Raw genomic sequence first — 21,230 nt, forward strand, 5'->3', positions numbered from 1 at the left:
CTTTTACAAGACAAGGAGCACCCTTTAAATAGGAGTTCATAGGGGTCCTTTAGCAAATACAAAAACATGAAAAAGGATTAACTAACAAACCCTAAACCTAATGTGAGGGTGAGTCTTGGCCAAGTGAAGGGAGATGATTGGTGGAGGCATTCCCATGAGGATTCTAGGCCAAAAGAGGAAGGAGACCAAGTGACCTTCTAAGGCATAAACCACAAAGGCAAAAGGAGACAAGGTACATGTCTACTTTTACTTTTGCTTTATGCTTTTTGCTTTCCTCTCTCTTCCACTTCATCCAAGTGCTCCAATTACCAAGTGCCACCTAGCCATGCTCTACTTTCTCTTAATTACCTACAAAACAAGATAAACAAGGATTAGCATGTTGGTTTAAGTTCATCTAATCTTGGTCAAAGGTCAACTTTGGATCAAACTCAACAAGTCAACCAAAATAAGTCAACTAGAAACCAACTTAGGAAATTCAAACTAAAGTAATGCAAAACAAAGATAAAGGTGATGAAATAGAAGACTCCCCTCTAGACATGCTTCTAGTGATCCTTCTTGAGGGAGCTTGTAAGGAGGTGGTGGTGGTGGTCACGCCGTCATCACGCCATCTCCTCAATAGGCATCTTCCCGGTTTGCATATGTCGCTTATATCTGCTTGGACCCGGGAGGGGTTACCTGTAGAAGGGACTCCGAAGCTCAAGTCAGCGAAATCTCTCAGAAAGTCAAATTTGGTGATTAGGGAAGTAATGAATGCGTACCTTTAATTTGTGGGGTCCATGCATATTTATAGATCATTAATTATGTCTGGCCACGTCATGGGCTGGGCCCTTGCTTGGGCTGTAGGTGGGCCTGGGCCTTAGCCCAGACCCCTAGTTCGATTATTGGGGACTTGTGACTTTTATTAGAGCGTTCTGTTTTTTTCTAAGTCCTTGGTTGTTTTCATAGACTTGTCGGCCTAAGCCGGTTACCCTTTAACGGCTTAGGCCACTATTATTGTTTTCAGCTTGTTTTATGAATGTTGCTTCTTAGTGGTTTAGTCCAGGTACCTTAGCATGTATATGGTGTTTGCTATTATTCGGCTTAGGCCGACTATGTGCGGTACAAACTCCTTGAGAAAACCAAGGCTAAAGATACACAGTGATCCCATTTCCTCTTAAATCATTCTGATTCAATCACTTACGAATCCAAAAGTAGAAGAAAACCAATGTCACCTCTTAAACAAATGAAATGGAGAAGATAATGATAGAATGTTAAGGTTAGGGTTTGAAAAATGCCAATTGGATGAGGTGTGGGGGTGCTTAGGGACAAAAAAATTAAAGATGGAGAAGAGAATGATAGAAGCTTTATCTCTCTCGATGACGAGGAAGGCCCTATCTCTCAACGGTGATGAGAAGATGATGAAGGATTATCTTGTTTCCTTTTAAGATTATGAATATGGTGAAGATTTTTTTTAAGAAAACTCAAGGAAATCTCCACTAGGCATTAAGATAGCAAGTTATCTAGATGTGAAGGTTCCTTTCCAAGAGTTCAATAAGAGAAGAGCTAGATTAGGGTGCTTAAAACAAAAATAACAATAGAAACACCAAAAACGAAAATGCAATGAAAGAAGAAGAACAATAAAAATGGAAGAGAAGAGAGTAGTGGTTATGGAAGTAGAGCACGCCACTCATAGAGGGAGAAAGCCAAACCAAGCTCTAGAGATGAGTGTATAGTGTCGCCACTTGCATAAGCTAGATAAGGCAACAGTTCTTCTACTCCTTTGGAGGAGGGATAGCTCACGAAAAAGTGGTTGAAAACAAGAGCTTCCCTTAAATAAATAGTCTTAAGGGTCTCTAAGAAAAATACAAAAGATGGAAAGGGCCAACTAGAAAAGCAAGGAAAACCCTAATTCTATAAGCATTTTCAAGCTAGGCACAAAATGAGATGGTGGTGTGTCTTCCCATGAGGATTCTGGGCCAAAGATTCAAGGAAGAGACAAAAGTGTCTCCAAATCTTGCAAAGGAGCATAAAGATCAAAAGAGACAAAAGGTACAATGTCTACTTTTGCTTTCTGCTTTTTGCTTTTGCTTTACTCTCTCCTCCACATCATTCATGCTCTCCAATCACCATGCACCACCTATCATGTTTCCTTCTACTAAATTAACCTACAAAACAACGTTAAATAAGGATTAGCATGTTGGCTTAAGTTTAATTAATTTTGGTCAATGAGTCAACTCTAGTCAAAGGTCATCAAGGCAACCAAAATTAAGTCAACTAAGTCAACTTAGGGAAATCACAAAATTAAGATGGAAAATAAAGAAAGAGACATATAAGAAGGATCCTCCCTTTTAGTCATGCTTCTAGTAATTCTCCTTGGGGGAGTCTCCTTGGTTCTTTGGGTGGTCAATCCTTCATCAGAAGATATGTCTCTCGGCAGTGGTGGTTAAAGAAGTAAAAATGGAGTGACACGTTACTTAGGAACACTATGAAAAAGTGAAAAATTAAAGGAACTAAAGTTTGGTGGTTCAATGCCAAGTTAACTGATAACCGTGAAGTTTTTTAAAATTGTAATGTTTTGCAGTTCACTTAAGTTAATAATATAAACAATTCAGTTTTTATTAGTTTTTTATCGTACAATTAACTGTCGTTTAGTATAGTTAAACTAACTTTACCCAACCATAAGTATAACATTTATATTAAAATTATATTTGGTCTCAGTTTGGAGAGCAACAAAATTGCTCAAATTTTCAAAAGAATTAGTACTAAATGGAACAAAAATAACAAATACCAAGACCAAATTGAGTATAAAAGCTAATCTTGACACTTGACATTGACCCTGACATGTGACACTATACTAGTTTAACACGTGAACATTTTTTTAACTAAAAACTAAAAAAAATTAAAAATTAAAAATTAGAAAAAAATCACAAAATGACATGTAGGAGTCATTGTTCACCATCCATTAATGATTTAAACAGTGTTAGATAAAATGATCAAATTGAACAAAATTGATGAATATTATGACCAAATGAAAAAAAAAAATATTAGGACCTAATTGAAAAAACTAAACAAAAATTATGATCAAACTAGTATTTAAGCTTAATTTTTATATAAATGTTATATTGATATTTTTATTAAAATTCACATTTTTATTAATATTTTTAACTTAGAGTTAGAGTTGGTTTAAAATTAAAATGAAAATTTTAAAAGTGAAAAATACCACCATTGGTTTAAAATTTTAGGAGGTTAAAAAACAAATAAAGTAGTACAATCAATTAATATAATGTTGTATGACACTTTTATATGATTTTTAATATTTTATGTGATTTTTAATATTTTATGTGATTTTTAATCTCTTAAAATTTTAAAAAGTGGTGTTATTCTCCACTTTAATATTTTATGTGATTTTTAATCTCTTAAAATTTTAAAAAGTGGTGTTATTCTCCACTTTTAAAATTTTTGTTCTAACTTTGAACCAGCTATAATCATAAATAAAAATTATTTAATAAAAATGTGAATTTTAATAAATATAATTAGTATAGCATTTATATAAAAATTAAATTTGATCTCAATTTGGAGAGAGACAAATTTGCTCAATTTAAAAAGAAAAAATTTGAACTAAACTAAACACAAATAACGAATATCAAGATCAAATTGAATATAAAAAGTTCATCCTAACACATGACATTGATATTAACATGTGGCATGATACTAGCTTGACACAACATTTTTATAAAATAAAAAAGATTAATTTAAAAAAAATCAAAAATAAAAAAAAAACTACAAAATGACATGTGATCATCACTGTTCACCATCCGTTAATTATTTAAACAACGCTAGTAAAAAAGACCAAATTGAACAAAATTGATGAATATTGTGATTAAATTAAATAAAAAATATATTAAGACCAAATTAAAAAATCAAAGAAAAAATAATCTTATGCATTTATTATTAAAGTTTAATTACTCTTTTGGTCTCTATTTTCGTCCAAAAATATCACGTTGATCCTCTAGTTTTTTTTAGTCTCAATTTGGTCCCAAATTTTAAAATTTGATGGAATTTGGTCTTTTCATTAAATCTATTAAAGCAAAATTGACACTAGGATTGTTAATTACACCATCAAAGCAAACCATCATTATTAACAACTTCAATTTTAGTGAAAAATCATTTATCTGTTTCAAGAAACACTATTAAAAATTCTCACGCAATGATGAGGTTGCTCCGTCGCGGATTCCCCGGAAAGACTCTCCAATTGGTGTTCTACCGATTGAAACTCACAGAATGCGAGGGAAATGCAGCAGAATACTCGAATATGGTGTTTAACGCTCCAATCTCACTGGTTTGAAAACCTCATCTAAGGTGAAAGGTGAGCTGACGAATGGGAGGAGTAATCTCAACCAATCTCTCATTCATCAAAGCTAAGCTTACAAAAGAATGCCTTGCCTTTTATAGATGAAGGCAACTGGAAATCAACAAAAACAGAAACGTCGTTTAACAAGATGTCCTAACGGCTAAGGGTTGTGGAAGAAACGTGAAACCCTAACGGTGTGAACCCTAGCAGAGAAAAGAACCAGAGTTGTGTGATGTAGGGAGAAAGGGATGCTCGCGTGAGGCAAGAAAGGGATGTGAAAGAAACCCTATCAACAACATGTTGCGTGATGAAGGGAGGGAACTCTAGCAGCATGTTTTAAAGAGTTGGGTTGGCTTTGTGAATGAAGAGGAAGCACTCCTGAATGCTGGTCACGCGGACTAGAATTTGGACTGCCACTTTCCAAGCCCAAAATGAAGGCTGAAAGCATTGTGCTTTCCACGCGAGAAAGGTATTGTTGGAAGGTGGTGCACGCGTGGACGAATTGGAAGAAATTGGGTCGTGGTAGTTCCAACATTATGGCCCAACAAAGCATGCTTATTACACACCAATATCCATGATGCACTAATGCAAAAATATGGGCTGCACTTGAAAATAAACCAATTAGACAAACAATTATTTAACAAAAGAAATAAAAATAAATAAAAGAATTAAAAGAAATGGGCCTAGCCAATGGCCCAAGCTATGAGCCTTAATGGGGTCACATCATCCATTCCCCCTTGAAGAGGATATGTCCTCAGATCAAAAGGATTGTGAAAGGCTCACAACAACTAAATTGTAGGTTCCACCAGGATCAAACACATATCTACAATAGTCATCAAATAAAATTGCATAAAAATCATAAGGACCATGTAGTATATTGGGCTGTGAAATATGTGAAAATGGGCTTAAGAAATTGGAAAAGGATGGTATTAGGCCCACTTCACAAAAATAGTGTCTTACACTTTGAATTAGATGATTTTTGAAAAAAAATTAGAGTCAAAGTGTGTTTTGGCACAATATGTTGAGGAGGATGAAATAAGTGAATGAGGTGGAGAACAAAATGTTTGAGAGGAAAACAAAACAAAAGATTTAATGTAAAAGTGAGAAGAGTTAAAATATGGGAGAACTCCCTTTGGAAACTGGATATTCATGGAAGGAATTGGTGAAGGATGATACACCAAATCCTTAACCATGAATGCCGTTTTTTCTTCTGAAATATTCTTTAACTCTACCACTTGTGATTGGATTTCAAGCTCACTCTCTTGTCTTATTTTCTCTCTTTCTTCTAATTCTTTTCTCTCATTCTCTTCTTTGGCTTTTCTAACACTCTCCTCTTTTGCCTTTTCTTCTTCATCTCTTTTCTTCTTTTCATTTTCTTATATTCATCTTACTCTCTTTTCTTTTTCTCGGCACAATACTTCTCGAGCTTTTCTTTTACTCTTTGCATATCAAGCTCTCGAAACCTTTCAAGCTTCTCTCGTGCTCTCTTTTGTTTTTCTCTCTCTCATTGTTCACTCAAGAGCAAGTCCAAATTGTTCTTCAAATCTTTTTTTAGTTTAGAAAACTTAGCAAGATTTTGAATGAATGCTTCACCTATGTCAATGAAGTCTTCTATCCTAGACTATTGCTCTTTAGTTATCCTAAACGAAGGGGGAATGAAATGTTTCCACATGCATGCTTTTAATTTAGAAAATATGTTGATGCATGATTTTCTCCCCTTTTTCACTTTATACTGCCTCTCTTGCCACCACTCAAATGCACGTCCTACAACCTAGAAGTAACATGCCTAAGAATGTCAAATTCACTATATTTACTAAACAATGATTGCACCAATTTCTCTATATCCCATATCCAATCTCTAAATGATATTGATCATATATCTTCCCCATAGAATGGAATGTCACTATGAATGGTATGATGCAACTAATTACTATTATGCCTACTTAAATGCACACTACTATCCTACCTAAATGCACACGGCTATAAGAAAGAAAACTCATTTTCAAATAAGTTGAAAACACTTTTGCAAAACAACTTTTTTTCACAAGATACTTGAAGAATTCCTAAAGAGAAAAAAGAAGGAAAGTGATCTAGAAATACTCCCAGGAAAAGGAGGTGAGTCTCTTGGACAAGCTCAAAAATCAAGCCTTTCCTAGCCAGAGATCTCTAAACACTTTCACAAAATTTCTCAATAAAAATTCTAAACAAAACATAGTGTAACACCCCATTTAATTAATAGTGTAATTAAAGAAGCGTCACACTAGAAATATATCTTAGCGCAATCCTAGAGTTTAAACCCACTCCTTACAACGTAAGGCATACCACGGTGCCACAGGAAACCAGACATAAAGTTAAAGGAAACATAAAGAGGTCACAAGTCAACGAAATACATGGGCCGTGGCCCTAAGAAAAACCCAACAAAATAAAACACCAACTCCAGCCCAGATGGGCTATGCAGCCGAGTCACCGTTCCCTTGTTGACCGCGAGAACCTCTCGCTTCTACTCACATCAATAAATTGATGATCATCGCAAAAGAGAAGTACCACACACAAGACAATCAAACAAACAAAGGGTAAGCTAGAGCCAAAATCATTTCATCAATAAAGTCAGATATATACATATTTACAATCCATTATACATACATTAAACAAGCATGTTACGACCTTCCAAGCAATACACTATGACTCGACTTGACTCATCCAGATACATATGACTTGGTCAGATTCAGCGAATGCTTACGCTTGTAGTGGATACCTATGCTCACCCCCGAGCTATGTGTTACAAGTGTTATAATGAAAACGCTACAGAAGAGTTAGTGGAAAGCTACAACGAGTTCGGAAATAACTTACATGGAGTGGAGAAGTTGAAGTTCGCTCGGAGAGGGTGACAGCTAACCCTAATAGGGCTTTGAAACAGAAGGACAGAGTTTAGGTACAAATTGGCAAAAGTGAGGCTGACAAGGGAACCCTGGCAGCTTTAGGGCCTTAGCACCCTATGGGCCACTCTTTAGGCCCAACAGATTAAGGCCAGCCCTCACTCATTAGGGCAGAAAAGAAAATTGGGCCTTACACATAGCTTGATTGTGGAAATTTTTTTTAAAGTGTGTGGACAGATTAAAAATCTAAATACCAAAAGAAGATCAACTAGGTGTTAAACGCATGGCACCTAGATATCACGGTGACCTAAAACATAAAAGCAAACATACAATTCACACAAAACATGATGAAGAATTATCTTGTTCCTTTTTAAGATTATTGAATATGGTGTGAGTTGATTAAGAAAGCTAAGTAAAATCCCCACTAGACATTAAGATAGAAGCTATCTAGATGTGAAGGTTCCTTTCACAAAACTCAAGAGAAGAAGATGATGGATTGATTCAAAATGAAAAGGAAATGGAAAGCACATAAACCATAGAAAACCAAGAACAATTAAAGGAAGAAGAAAACACAAAATGGAAAGGAAAGAAATGGTAAAAATGTGAGAAGCACGCCACTACAAGGCTAGGCTAGAAGCCATGGCAACCTTGAAGATGAGTGGATGTGTGTCGCCACTTGCTATCTTGTTTCCTTTTAAGATTATTGAATATGGTGTGAGTTGATTAAGAAAGCTAAGTGAAATCCCCACTGGACATTAAGATAGCATGCTATCTAGTTGTGAAGGTTCCTTTCACAAAGCTCAAGAGAAGAATATGATGGGTTGATTCAAAACAAAAAGGAAATAGAAGGCACATAAACCATAGAAAACCAAAAACAATTAAAGGAAGAAGAAAACATAAAATGGAAAGGAAAGAAATGGTAAAAATGTGAGGAGCACGCCACTACAAGGCTAGGCTAGAAGCCATGGCAACCTTGAAGATGAGTGGATGTGTGTCGCCACTTGCTATGCAAGATAAGGCTTAAAAGTATTCACTCCATAGGGAGGAAACTCTCACAAATGGTTGAGACACAAGAGTGTTTTTACTTCAAAATCTTCAACCCTTGTACAAGTGTTAGAGGTCCCCTTCAATAGACAAGTCTAGGGGCTCCTTAGCAAAACAACTAAGTTAAAGGATTACAAAAGAAACCTAGCATGTTCTAGAAAGTAGGTCATCTTAGGGTGCACATGGGTGAATTTTCGTCCAAGCCATCTAGGTGGCAAGTCTTCATGGCCAAGGCTCCCAAAGGAAGGTTCTAGAACATTCTAGAAGACTTGGTGTCCAAGGCATGTGGGCCTCCCCTTTCTAGATGCTTCTAGAAAGTCTTATTCCTTCTCTCTCTTCCTTAGGACGCCAAGTGTCTCCTATGTGGTCCTCTTCCTTTCTTATTCCTACAAAAGCAAATTAAGGAATTTATTAGCATGTTGGTTTAAGGTTAAGCTAATCTTTTGAGTCAACAAGTCAACCCAAAGTCAAGGTCAACAAGTCAACTCAAAAATAGTCAACCAAGCCAACTTAAAGGAATTTTAAACTAAAGAAAATAAAAGTAAAGGAAGGGATCAAGGAACTCCCTTTCTTCTAAGCATGTGCCATGGGCCATCATCCTTGGTAGGGATCAATCCTTTATCATTCTCCCCTTGTTGGAGAGAGTTTGACCTCAAATTCTTGAAGTCTTTGTTGATGGAGCTTGACTTGAGTTGATGAGAACTTTCTTCATCTTTAATGATTTCATCCCTATTCTTGGAGATGCCCTCTTTCTTTTTAATGCCACTCTCATTTTCTTGCTTGTGTTTTTGTTCATCTCTCTTTGTTTGGGAAGAGAATGAAGAGTGGTGTTGCACCTCTTGCTTTGAAAAACTCTTTTTGTAGGCAAGTAACTCCTTGGTGAATGCTTGCCCCTTTTCTTTTTCTTTTTCATCTTTTATTTTATTTTTGTCCTCATTTTCTTGTGGAGGTGGGAGAGGTAGGATTGTGAACTTCTTTCCTAGGGAGGAGAAAACATAAGTGTTTGCATGGCCATCATAAACAACTTTTCTATCAAATTGCCATGGCCTACCTAGCAAAATATGGTTGGCTTCCATAGGCATAATGTCACATAATACCTCATCCTTAAAATTGCCAATTGAAAAGTTAATGAGGACTTGTTTAGTTACTTTTATTTCTTCTTCCTTAAGCCATGATAGGTTGTAGGGTTTGACATGAGGAATGGTTTTCAAGCCAAACTTGTCCACCACCCTTGGGCTAGCCATATTTACACAACTTCCACTATCTATGATGAAGTGACATATCTTGTCATTGATAAGGCACCCTACATGAAAAAGGTTTTGTCTTTGAGAAGGATCAAGTTCTTTGGGAACTTGCCCTAGTTGGCGCCTTACCATTAACAATCCACTTTCAAAGGGTTTAGTCCTTTCAATTGAAGAAGAAGTGTGGGAAGAAGTATTTTGGGGGGAAGGGGAAGAAAAATGTTCACTTTCATCATCACTCTTCTTTAAGATCATTGTCCTCTTGATCGGGCAATTCAAAGCAATGTGTTTATACCCCAAACATTTAAAACATTTAATGGAACTTGATCTTTGAGAAGTGGAATGGTGAGTGTGACCACTTGGTAACTTATTTTTACTTGATGGTGCTTGGTGAGACTTAGAAGGAAATTTATCATGTTTCTCTTTAGCTTTTGCCTTCCATGAGTGACTATAGTAGTGGTTGGGTGAGTAACTCTTCCTTGCCCTATTCTTTCTTTTCAAATGAGTTTCAATCCTAAGAGCAAGTGTGAAAACATTTTGAAGAGTGGAGTACTCATACAACTCTACTTGGTCTTGTATGTCTCTCCTAAGACCATTCACAAACCTTTTCATTTTTTCTTTGTTAGTTTCTCTTATTCCAACCCTACGCATTTGAGACTCTAATTCTTTAAAGTACTCACTCACACTCATAGAACCTTGGTGAAGCCTTTGGAGCTTCATAATAAGTTCCTTCCTATAGGAGGGAGGAACAAATCTAGCGCGCATAAGAGTTTTAATGTCCATCCAAGAAGCCGCGGGTGGCCCTTGGTCATAATTCTTACAAACTTTATGCCACCAAGTATTGGCATACTCCAAAAATCCTAAAACTACTAGATCAACTTGTGCTTGATCCTTTACATGATTTTCATTGAAAATTTGATCAACTTTAGCTTCCCAATCAAGGAAGATTTTTGGATCACTTCCACCATAGAACTTAGGAATCTTTGGAGTTTGCTTCTCTTGTGATGGGTTGCGCCTAGAATGCCCACTTTTCCTAGCCTCTCTTTCTTGCTTTTTAGCTTCAAGCATTTGAATGTGCTCTTGGATTCTTAGGTCACTTTGCTCCTTTTCTTTTCTCAATTGTTCAAAGGACTCCTTCCTAGATAACTCCAAATCCCGAAGCAATCTCATCAATGTATTGTTTTTGTTTGGTGTAGGTCCATTTGATGAACTTGCCATGATTCCTACAACAAAACACTCAAATCCGAGACAAAATAAATGAATTAGGGGTTAGGCAACATGAAAACCGAGACCAATTCCAACCCAAAATGTGACCCAAGTGTTTACATCACTCTCCCAAAGTAACAAGGCAAGGCTACACTCAAAGCTCCTCCAAGGAGTGAAGAAAACACTTTGTTCAAAAATCCTTTTCTTGCGTACAAGTGGCTCGGTTCAAACACTCAAGAATTTCAAGAAGACAAACTTACTATGACAAAACCAAGAGTACCTAAAGACAAGCAAGAAAAGCACAAAAACAAGAAATGTTAAACTCTAAAGAAGAAAAGTTTGAGACAAACTTTTAACAAGACTAAAACAAGAAAATCACATTATAAAAATGACATGGAAAATACTTGAACATGCATTCCTAGTCCTAAATCATGCATACACCAAGAAAGATCATAACCAAGTCAAAGAATGAAACTAATTTGCCAATATCACCCATTTCTCAAGCATGAAAACTAGTAGCATAACACTTAGTGACAAACACACTTTTGGTTCATCAAAGAGCCATCTTGCTCTTAGTAAGATTGTAAAAGTGTACCAAAATTTTTCTTCTTTCAAAAACTAGTTTCACAAAATGATAAGAAAGGTGTTTTGGGTGGCTTGAACACTTAGTTCCTCAAGTTTTAGGCCAAAATCAATTTCATGGAGCATACATCAAGCAAGACATAAAGTGAAAGCAAGATTCAAATACTTGGAAAAACAAGAATAAGAAAACTTCAAGCTAACATATGACATATGACTCAAGCAAAAGTTAGGCACATTTAAAGACTTAAACATGTAGCTATCATGCATTTAAACTATTGGAAATGAAGGTCAATCAATAAGCACACAAAGACATGTTATCCAACAACATTAAGGAGTATGAAGAGTAACAAAAACAGTAGCCAAAATTGCCCAACATAACCTGAAAAACGTTGATTCACGGTGATCTAGGCAGCTCTGACCTTTGCTCACTATTTCATTCATAACTCTCTCCACAGAACTCCAAATGCATTGGTTCTTTTTTTGTTAAAAACTATACTAACAGAGCTTTCTTTGGACATCAAGAACGTAATTTTTGAAGCACTGATCAGGTGCAATTTAATCTTTTAAAATCGTGAACAGTTTCTGCCAACATTGTTTTTATGTGGACCATTCAAAGATAGCTACACAAGCCATGGTTAGAACACGAAAACACCATATTCAAGGACAATCAAAGCTCTAGATACCAAATGATGAAGGATTATCTTGTTCCTTTTTAAGATTATTGAATATGGTGTGAGTTGATTAAGAAAGCTAAGTGAAATCCCCACTAGACATTAAGATAGCAAGCTATCTAGATGTGAAGGTTCCTTTCACAAAACTCAAGAGAAGAAGATGATGGATTGATTCAAACGAAAAGGAAATGGAAAGCACATAAACCATAGAAAACCAAGAACAATTAAAGGAAGAAGAAAACACAAAATGGAAAGGAAAGAAATGGTAAAAATGTGAGAAGCACGCCACTACAAGGCTAGGCTAGAAGCCATGGCAACCTTGAAGATGAGTGGATGTGTGTCACCACTTGCTATGCAAGATAAGGCTTAAAAGTGTTCACTCCCTAGGGAGGAAACTCTCACAAATGGTTGAGACACAAGAGTGTTATTACTTCAAAATGTTCAACCCTTTTACATGTCTAGGAGCACCCCTTATATAGAAGAGTTTAGGGGTCTCTAAGCAAATAAAAGATACCTAAGGATGTCTCTACAAAAACCTAACCCTAGCTTCTAGAAACCAGGTCAAATAAGGTTACAAAAATGAGACACCAAAAGAGCCAACTATGGTGTGTGCAAGACTAATTTCGTTCTAGCACAAAAGGAGACAAAGAATGTGTCTCATATGTCTCCAAAAAGTGGCCAAAGTGTGCTAAAAACAAAGGAGACCAAAGGTACATAGGTACACTTGTTTTATGATTTATGCTTTATGCCTTTGCTTTACTCTCTCATCCACATCATTTATGCTCCCCAATCACTATGTGCCACCTAGCATTTCTTTCTTACTCCTAATTAACCTACAAAGTAAATAAACATAGATTAGCATGCTGGGTTAAGTCAAGTCAACTATAGTCAACAAGTCAAACCTAGTCAAAGGTCAACAAGTCAACTAAAGTTAATTCAACTAAGTCAACTTAGGGAATCAAAAATAACAAACACAAATGAAAAGGATGAAGGATTAGTGAACTTCCTTTCTAAACATGCTTAGTCTTCTTAAGCATGTGCCTCCATCCTTGGTTGGGGTCAATCCTTCATCAAAACATAACACAGAACCTCGACATTTAAAACAGAACATAAAAGCTGAAAACATAAAGACTGAAAACATAAACTAGACGAAAATTAAATCTAAGTGATGCAAGTGGCCTTTCGAACCCCTTAATGCTTTACACTACACGGTTAAACTATTACAATTCAATGTTAATGATGGGATTGCTCTAAAGCATTTTTTGACCTAAGCCAAATGAAACAAAAATAGCAAACTGAAAAAGAATTACAACCCAAAGTCTGTGACATCAAAATAGAATCAACACAAACAAAAGAATTATCCTATGTCTTGAGCTGCAGTGTCCTGTGCTATGCTCCCTCTCAATCCAGCCCCCAAAAATGATATTCTCTCAATTATTTTATCTTCCTTGGAGTCCCAGCTCACCCCACAATTTCTCTCGAATAAAGCTCCCACAAGAGATTCACTCACCACTCCTCCTCCAAGAAGAGACTTCACCTGTAACGTCCTAGCCGGAAATTACTTATTAAAATAAATAAGAAAAATAGTTTGAATAAAATAACATCATTTATTATTCATCAATTTCCCAAAAACGCGGGAAATATTTAGAACCTTAAGTTCAACGCGCCAAACCAGATAATATAATTCACGACAATACCGTATTACAAGTATAAATGTCTATAAAACTATTACAATAGATCCATGGTTTGACAAAATAAAATCAGTGAAAATTCCCAAGAGGTCCTCACTCCGTCTCTATGCATCAGCCTGCCCACCTGCATCAACATCTGCTCCAATGTAGCAAGTTACATGATCATCGCCACACACACACAGATAGGGTGAGATCTTTAAATAAAACCAAACAAATATCATATTAAGTACATCATCTCAAAATTATAACCCGCGTTAGTATTTTTTCCCTTTTTCCTTAGTTCTCCATTTCCAACACTTACAATAGACGTCTATCATTTCTATACCCCTTAGGTGAAATCAATGATCGATCTTTGGTGCACGAGTGTCTACTCGCCCCTCCGACTATAGGCCATCACCTAATAGTCCACACGTGGGAATAACTTTACCACAGCATCTCACCGTGACACTAAGTGGAGCTCCACAAAACAAACATAAGTTTGTAGTTGTTCCCAGACTACCAAAGCTCTATCAAAATACACTAAAGAGGGCAATCACCTGAAACCTCGCTGTACGAGCCACAACTTGCACACTCCATTGGACTTCCTAAACCACTAGGCTACAATCTAGAATGGTCACGTGTTACCCTAATACGAGTTGCACTTGTAACTAGGGCCCCCAGCCAAAGCCTCGCATCATGAACATCACCTAAAGTTGTGTAGAAACCCTTACTCGCGCACCATCACGGGACAAAAACTGCCTAGCGCGCATCTCACATCGCTAGGCAGAATCTGGGTCTATACCGCCTGGCAGAAATCACACACTGTCAGGCGCCAAGCGCCAAACATGAGTGTTGTTGCACCGTCACCGCCTAGCGGACCCTAAGCCTGCCGCCAGGCGCCTCGAACCCTCCAGAGCCTCTACTACACCTCTTCCGCCTAGCGGAACCTACACTACCACCAGGCGCCTCGCTCGTATAGGGACCACTGCCACTGTTTTTGAATTCTACCGCCTGATGGCTCACACCACGCTGTCAGGCGCCATACCAGTAGCGTAAAGCTACTGGTTTTTTGCACTTTAAACAGATCCCCAAGTGATCCCAATCATACAACACACCAAATTATAGAACAATTATGGCACTCCAAGCATGGTTCTATCGCTAGATTATCATCCACACAACTAATCATGCAAATACAAATTTTCAATATAGCACATATCCCTTACATATCCAAATAGTGAAGCATGCAATATAGACCACTTCCAAGTGTCAATCTCCTTCATACAAGCATATTCCCAACAACCAAAATTACACATTCTACTGCACATTCATCATTTTACTATTAGTCCAATCCAAAGTCATCAAATTAGCCTCACCTAATATCTTAATTACCGATTTCACATAAATACAGTCCTTATCATATTTCCATATACAACCTTATTAGTTCAGTGCAAATCTCCCTATTGTCACATTAGCATACATTCTGGATTATGGTTTATCACATACCGTCGACATTTAATGACAGCCACTACCTTGTATTTCCCTCCCTTACATACATTCGAATTGTCTAGCATAACACCTAAAATGTGTAATCACAACAGAAACACAAAGTAACCGGCAAACTGAGGTGTCGCCTAGCAGCAACCCCACACACCGCCAGGCGATGCTTATGAAAATAGGTTATGCCCAGACTGCTTTCGCACCAGTCATGACCCAAGTATCCCAATTTCAACACACACCATCATATTGTCATAAATTCTATTGCAGACATCATACAAAAATCATACTGTATTCATATGAACACTATTTATATACCATGACTCATCTATAAATTACCAATCCAATACTTATTCATCATGAACCCCAACATGAACCTTAAATCCCCAATTTCATGCAATATTCATACATTCAACATATAAATATTACCCGCAGACATTTATACTATAAAATTCATGTTCATGCATATAAATCATCATGGCAACATCACAAAGAACACAAAAATACCAAAACAACCAAAACTGGGCCTCCTTGTTCGCATCGCCTGGCGGATCATCCTTCGCCGCCAGGCGGTTCATGAAGAAAACCCAGAAGATTGGGTATGAAGCTTGTGTCGCCTGGTAGGTCGTGCGTGATCGCTAGGCGGTTTCTTGAAAATTTCAGAAACCTGAATGAAACTTAGATAAAATCGACAAAATGAAATCCCAAACCCTTGACACATCACGATTACATACAATGCAAATTAAACAACCAATAGGAACTCCCCTAACCTGGAATTCTTGCTTAAAATTTGGACAATTGAGTGTTCCACCACTTGCTCGCTAATGCCCTTCTTCAAACTCTCTCCCAATTTAGCCTCTAGTTTGCCTCACCCTCACAACACACTCTCCAATTTCGTTCTGTATCTCCTCTCAAACTGCAGAATAACTCCAGCTCTCAATTCACCCTCCTCTCACTCCTAATTTGCCTCTTTAATTGCACTTTAATTAAAGTTAATTTGGCAAAAACGAAAATGGTTAATGGTGAAGAGTAATTGCCATTCAATGGATGATAATGGATTGTTTTCAGCTTCCATTGGCTACTCCTCCATATAGGGTTTCCCTTACCCTTTCACATTCATGCCAAAAACTAAAATGGGCAAAAATAAAGTTTATTTTGTCCAAGCCAAGGCTTGAACCCATCACTACACAATTGCGATTCAAGTGCATAACCAAATCAACCAAACCATCTTTCATGATAATATTCATACATAACAAATTATATCCTTACTTATCACACTCAACCACATCTAAAAAATATAGAAAATTAAATAACGCGCAAATGGCATACATAAGACTCGAACCCAAGTCCTCTCTCACAATCAAAGTATTCTCAACCACTTGATCTAGTATCTCTCCACATCATAAAGGTTAGTATTTAAGGCCATAAAGGCTTCTCTTACCCGCATTTATTACATAATTATTTATTTAATTATTTAAATTTAGTGGGTCTTACATCACCTACAAGGGTTGTCAAAACAGTGAGAATGCAGGATCCAAAACAGAACCAAGTGCAAATCAACCTACTGCGTGAGAGTACAAATCAGAAACACAATAAAAGCTCAAACGGAAGAATTGGACAACATCAAGTGAAAGATTGAATGACAAACTCAAAGAATAGCCAAGAAAGACAATCAAGAAACCAAGCTAACAAAGGAAGAAGGCACACAAAAGGAACCTAAAGATGTGTCCAGAATAAGATGAACAAAACTAAAAGCAAACACAGACTCAAAAACAAACAAATTGAATCATACATGACAAGATAGGTGCAACTGAAATGAAGATAAAAGAATCAAAACTCAATGAAGCTCCCATACAAGCACAATTAGCAAGTGAAGAAGGCATCAAGAGTATTTGATGGAGTTGTGAAATGCACTATCATTTTCTTTTAATCAACAAGCCATCAAAATTTCTTTTCTAGATTTCTTTTTCTATTTGTATCATATCACAAGGCTATATAATTCACACTTATATCTTGAAATATTCTTGCTACAATTCACAACTTAAAGAATATTTATTTCACTCCAAAACAGCTAGCAACAACATGGTCAAGTTCAAAGCAAATAACTCAACTAAGAAATTGGAAAGACAAACTAGGAAACAGATCAGGCAGTGCATTTAAAATATGATACAATAGAAGCTTCTAAGCAAAGTGAGGCCAAACAAACTATTGCACTCAAGATACACATGAAATCTCAAAAACTCTAAACACTAGGCTAATCATAGACACAAAAATAGTGATATAGCAAATAGAATTGACCAAAACAGATTTAAGCACGAATAAACTGGAATTTGGTAAAATAGTAACAACACATACCAAATTAGCCAGGATTTTTCCAATTAACAAACTAAAATACTTTATCAAACACATATCGGTTGGGTAATTGGAAACAGAAATGGCCAAAACGACTGCACTCAACAACAAAGGCCAAATAGGATGTAGCAAAAGTAATGTGCTATAGCAAATTTGTAGATATAGAATATAACTACTATAACATTCAATGTAGAATGCATCATATTAGCATAGGTTCGACCAATTGATCATTAACATGATTTGAAAACACTCAAAAAACCATTAAACCAGCATTGGAAAGAGTGGAAAGCTAATGGTTGGTGTGTGAACCAATAAACATAGTCAAGAAATTGTACAACACCAAAAATAGTTTTCAATATACTTGGAGCACATGCACAAAATCCATAGTAGAAAAAATGACTCTAACACATAGCTAATGGTCCAAACAACATTGGAATCAAGCATAAAGGCACCACATCAAAGAATAATCACAAAAAACAAGAATTGGTGATGTAGCTTTCAAAGAAAATATACAAATGCATTTTTGAATTCAACTTCAAGGATCAAAATGAATTTACTGCAAACATATGAATATGGCTCGAATTCAAAGCACAATGACCAGCAAAACTGAAGCAGTTTTCACATAGCATAAAAGTCAGAGTGGAACGTAAAAACAACTAATGCAAACAAAACAGCAAAGACTCAGCCTATGTGTGGTCCAAACCAATAAGACTTCCACGTAAACATTGATATCATCACGGTATTGATTCAGAAAAATCAGAACAGGCAAACTTGAATCAATTTCAACAAAGGATTTAACAAAGTGGCACAAATTCAATCGCAGAAATTCAAACTCAAACACAAGCAATAATGAACAAGACATAATCAAAACAGATAAGAAGAAATAATAGAGATGAAACGAAGAATACTCATCTTTGAAGACCTCCGAGAATCGATTGGCTCTGAATACCACTTGATGAGGCTATTCCGTCACGAGATTTGCCGGAAAGCCTCTCCAATCGGTGTTCTACCGATTGAAACTCGCAGAATGCAAGGGAAAGGCAGCGAAATACTCGAATATGGTGTTTAACGCTCGCATCTGACTGGTTTGGAAACCCTAGGAGGAGAAATCCTCAACTAAGGTGAAGGGTGAGTGATGAATGGGGTGAGTAATCTCAACCAATCTCACATTCATCAAAGCTAAGCTTACAAAAGAATGGCTCTCCTTTTATAGATGAAGGCAACCGAAAATCAACAAAAACAGAAACGTTGTCTAACAAGATGTTTTAACAGCTAAGGGTTGTGGAAGAAACGTGAAACCCTAACGGTGTGAACCCTAGTAGAGAAAAGAACTAGAGGTGCATGATGCAGGGAGAAAGGGATGCTCGCGTGAGGCAAGAAAGGGATGTGAAAGAAACCCTATCAGCGGCGTATATGCGTGATGAAGGGAGGGAACTCTAGTAGCATGTATGAAGAGTTGGGCTAGCTTTCTGAATGAAGAGGAAGCATTCCTGGTTGTTGGTCACACAGACTAGAATTTGGGCTTCAACTTTGCAAGCCCAAAATGAAGGCTGAAATCATTGTGTTTCCCACACGAGAAAGGTGTTGTTTGAAGGTGGTGCACACGTGGAAGAACTAGAAGAAATTGGGCAGTGGCAGTTCCAACATTATGGCTTAACAAAGCATGCTTATTACACAGCAATATCCATGATGCACTAATGTAGAAATTTTGGGTTGCACTTGAAAATAACCCAATTAGACAAGCATTTATTTAACAAAAGTAATACAAAAAATTGATGAAGGCGTGACCACCTGTCGCAACCGGAATTGCGACGGGAAGGCGAATCGAAAAAAGAAATGGGTTTAAAAAAGATTTAGGAGTCGCCACCATAATTATTCTGGAAAACTATGGAAAACCATAAAGATAAGACAAGTCTGCGAAAAACCATATTTTGGATTCGGGAGTCGGTTACACGTAAGGAAGGTGTTAGCACCCTATCGCGCCCGCCCAAGGGCGGTACCTTTAATTAAAAAATGCAAAGTTGATGTGGTTTTCAAAATATTAACTTTTCCCAAAAAAAAAAAAAATAAGACAAAAAAAAAACTAAAAAGAAACAAAAATAATATTTTTTTGTTTTTTGGGCCCGACAAGGATTGACCTTGGTCCTACGTATTCTCATTAAAAATGAGAAATCAGGGTTACGTAGTTCTTAAAAAGATATCTTGTTTAAAAACGTTGATGTTTTTGTATTTTGAAATTTTATATATTTTTTGGTGTTTTTGAATTATTTGAAAACATGTGTCATACGATGCGAGTGATCGGGCAGACACTAAAAGGGAGAGAAAATTATTTTAGTATTTTTTAAATTATTTGGAAGAAAGTGTCACACGACGCGGGCGGTCGGACAAACACAATAAAAATGAAAGAGAACCATTTTTTGATTTTTTTCTATATTTTAATTTTTATAATGTTCGAATATAATTGTTTTCTTTTTTTTTAAATAAAATAAATAAAAATAAATAAATAAATAAGTAAATTTATAAAAGGATGAAAATATTTAAGATGGATAAAAGTGGAAAACAAAAAAAGTAAGGGTGCACGAGTAATTGGTGGGGTGCACAAAGCAAATACAACAACAAACCCAAAAACAAAAGACAAAGGCATGGGGTGCAGGAGTATCACATGTGAGAGGTGCGTGAAGTAACAGGTGGGGTGCGTGCAGTAAATAAAGGAATGTGCTAAGGAAACGCAAAGCAGAGGTGTAAGAATTAAAAAAGGGGTGTACACGAAGAAAAGAAAAGAGGAGGGTGGGGTTGAGGTAAAAGAGGGGGTGCGTGTGGTAACTCAAAGCCTGCAGCCCCCCCTTTTTTTCTTTTTTTCCAGAAAACCCTAACAAAAGGGTTCCTCCCCTCACATGGCAGCCGCTTCTCCTTGACACCACCACGACTCCGACCTCTGACCTCTGGGACCGCGCCTGCACCGCCTGACTCACCGGTGACGATGCCGACCACCGTCGCAAGCCCCGCCGGCGACGACGTCGTTATTCGATCCGCCTCGCGTGAGGTACCTCTGCGCCAACATACGGCCAGCTTGCCGGCGGCGTCAATCGACGCCGGAGACGTCGCTCTCGTTCTCGGCAGCGGCAGCGGCGTCCACCACAGACGTTGACGGCGAGAACCCCGAGACGCTCGACCTTCACTCTCCCTCTCTCAGGCTCGAGTCGCGCTGCTCTCGCGACACCTAGGGTCGCTGCGATTTCTGTTCAAAGCTCCGAACCGCCGGCGGCCTCCTACTCCTTTGCCTATCTCTGTGCTATGATTGGATGTGACTGATCGGAGAAAATGAGACTAGAATGGGGTTTTGATCCGATGCAGTATTGGATTGCATGGGTGAGGGTTGTGATTCTGATTTTTGTGCAGGTGGATGAACTTGAAGGTGAGTCAAGACAGATGTTGGCTCGTTCGTGTGCTAGTCGTGTGTTGGTGAAAACGAGTATGTGACAGTGATGATGACAAATGAATGTGATTCTAGTTGTTTGTGGTGTTGTGTTTGGGTTCTGGCTTGGCAGTCTTGCAGGTGAAGGTGATGAGGGAAAGATGATGGTGGCGAGAGAGATTGAGATTGAGGATGAGGTTATTTTCCAGCACTCACCCGGAGAACAGTAACATCCAAACAAGAACATATCTTAACAGATAAAATAAAAATAAAATAAAAGAAATTGTGCTCTGTTCTTTATTGTACCAGTTGCAATGGGAATAAACAAAAGAATAACCATGCTCATTTC

This window comes from Vigna unguiculata, chromosome 4 (genome assembly GCF_004118075.2).
Source record: "Vigna unguiculata cultivar IT97K-499-35 chromosome 4, ASM411807v1, whole genome shotgun sequence".
In the NCBI taxonomy this organism is placed as follows: Eukaryota; Viridiplantae; Streptophyta; class Magnoliopsida; order Fabales; family Fabaceae; genus Vigna; species Vigna unguiculata.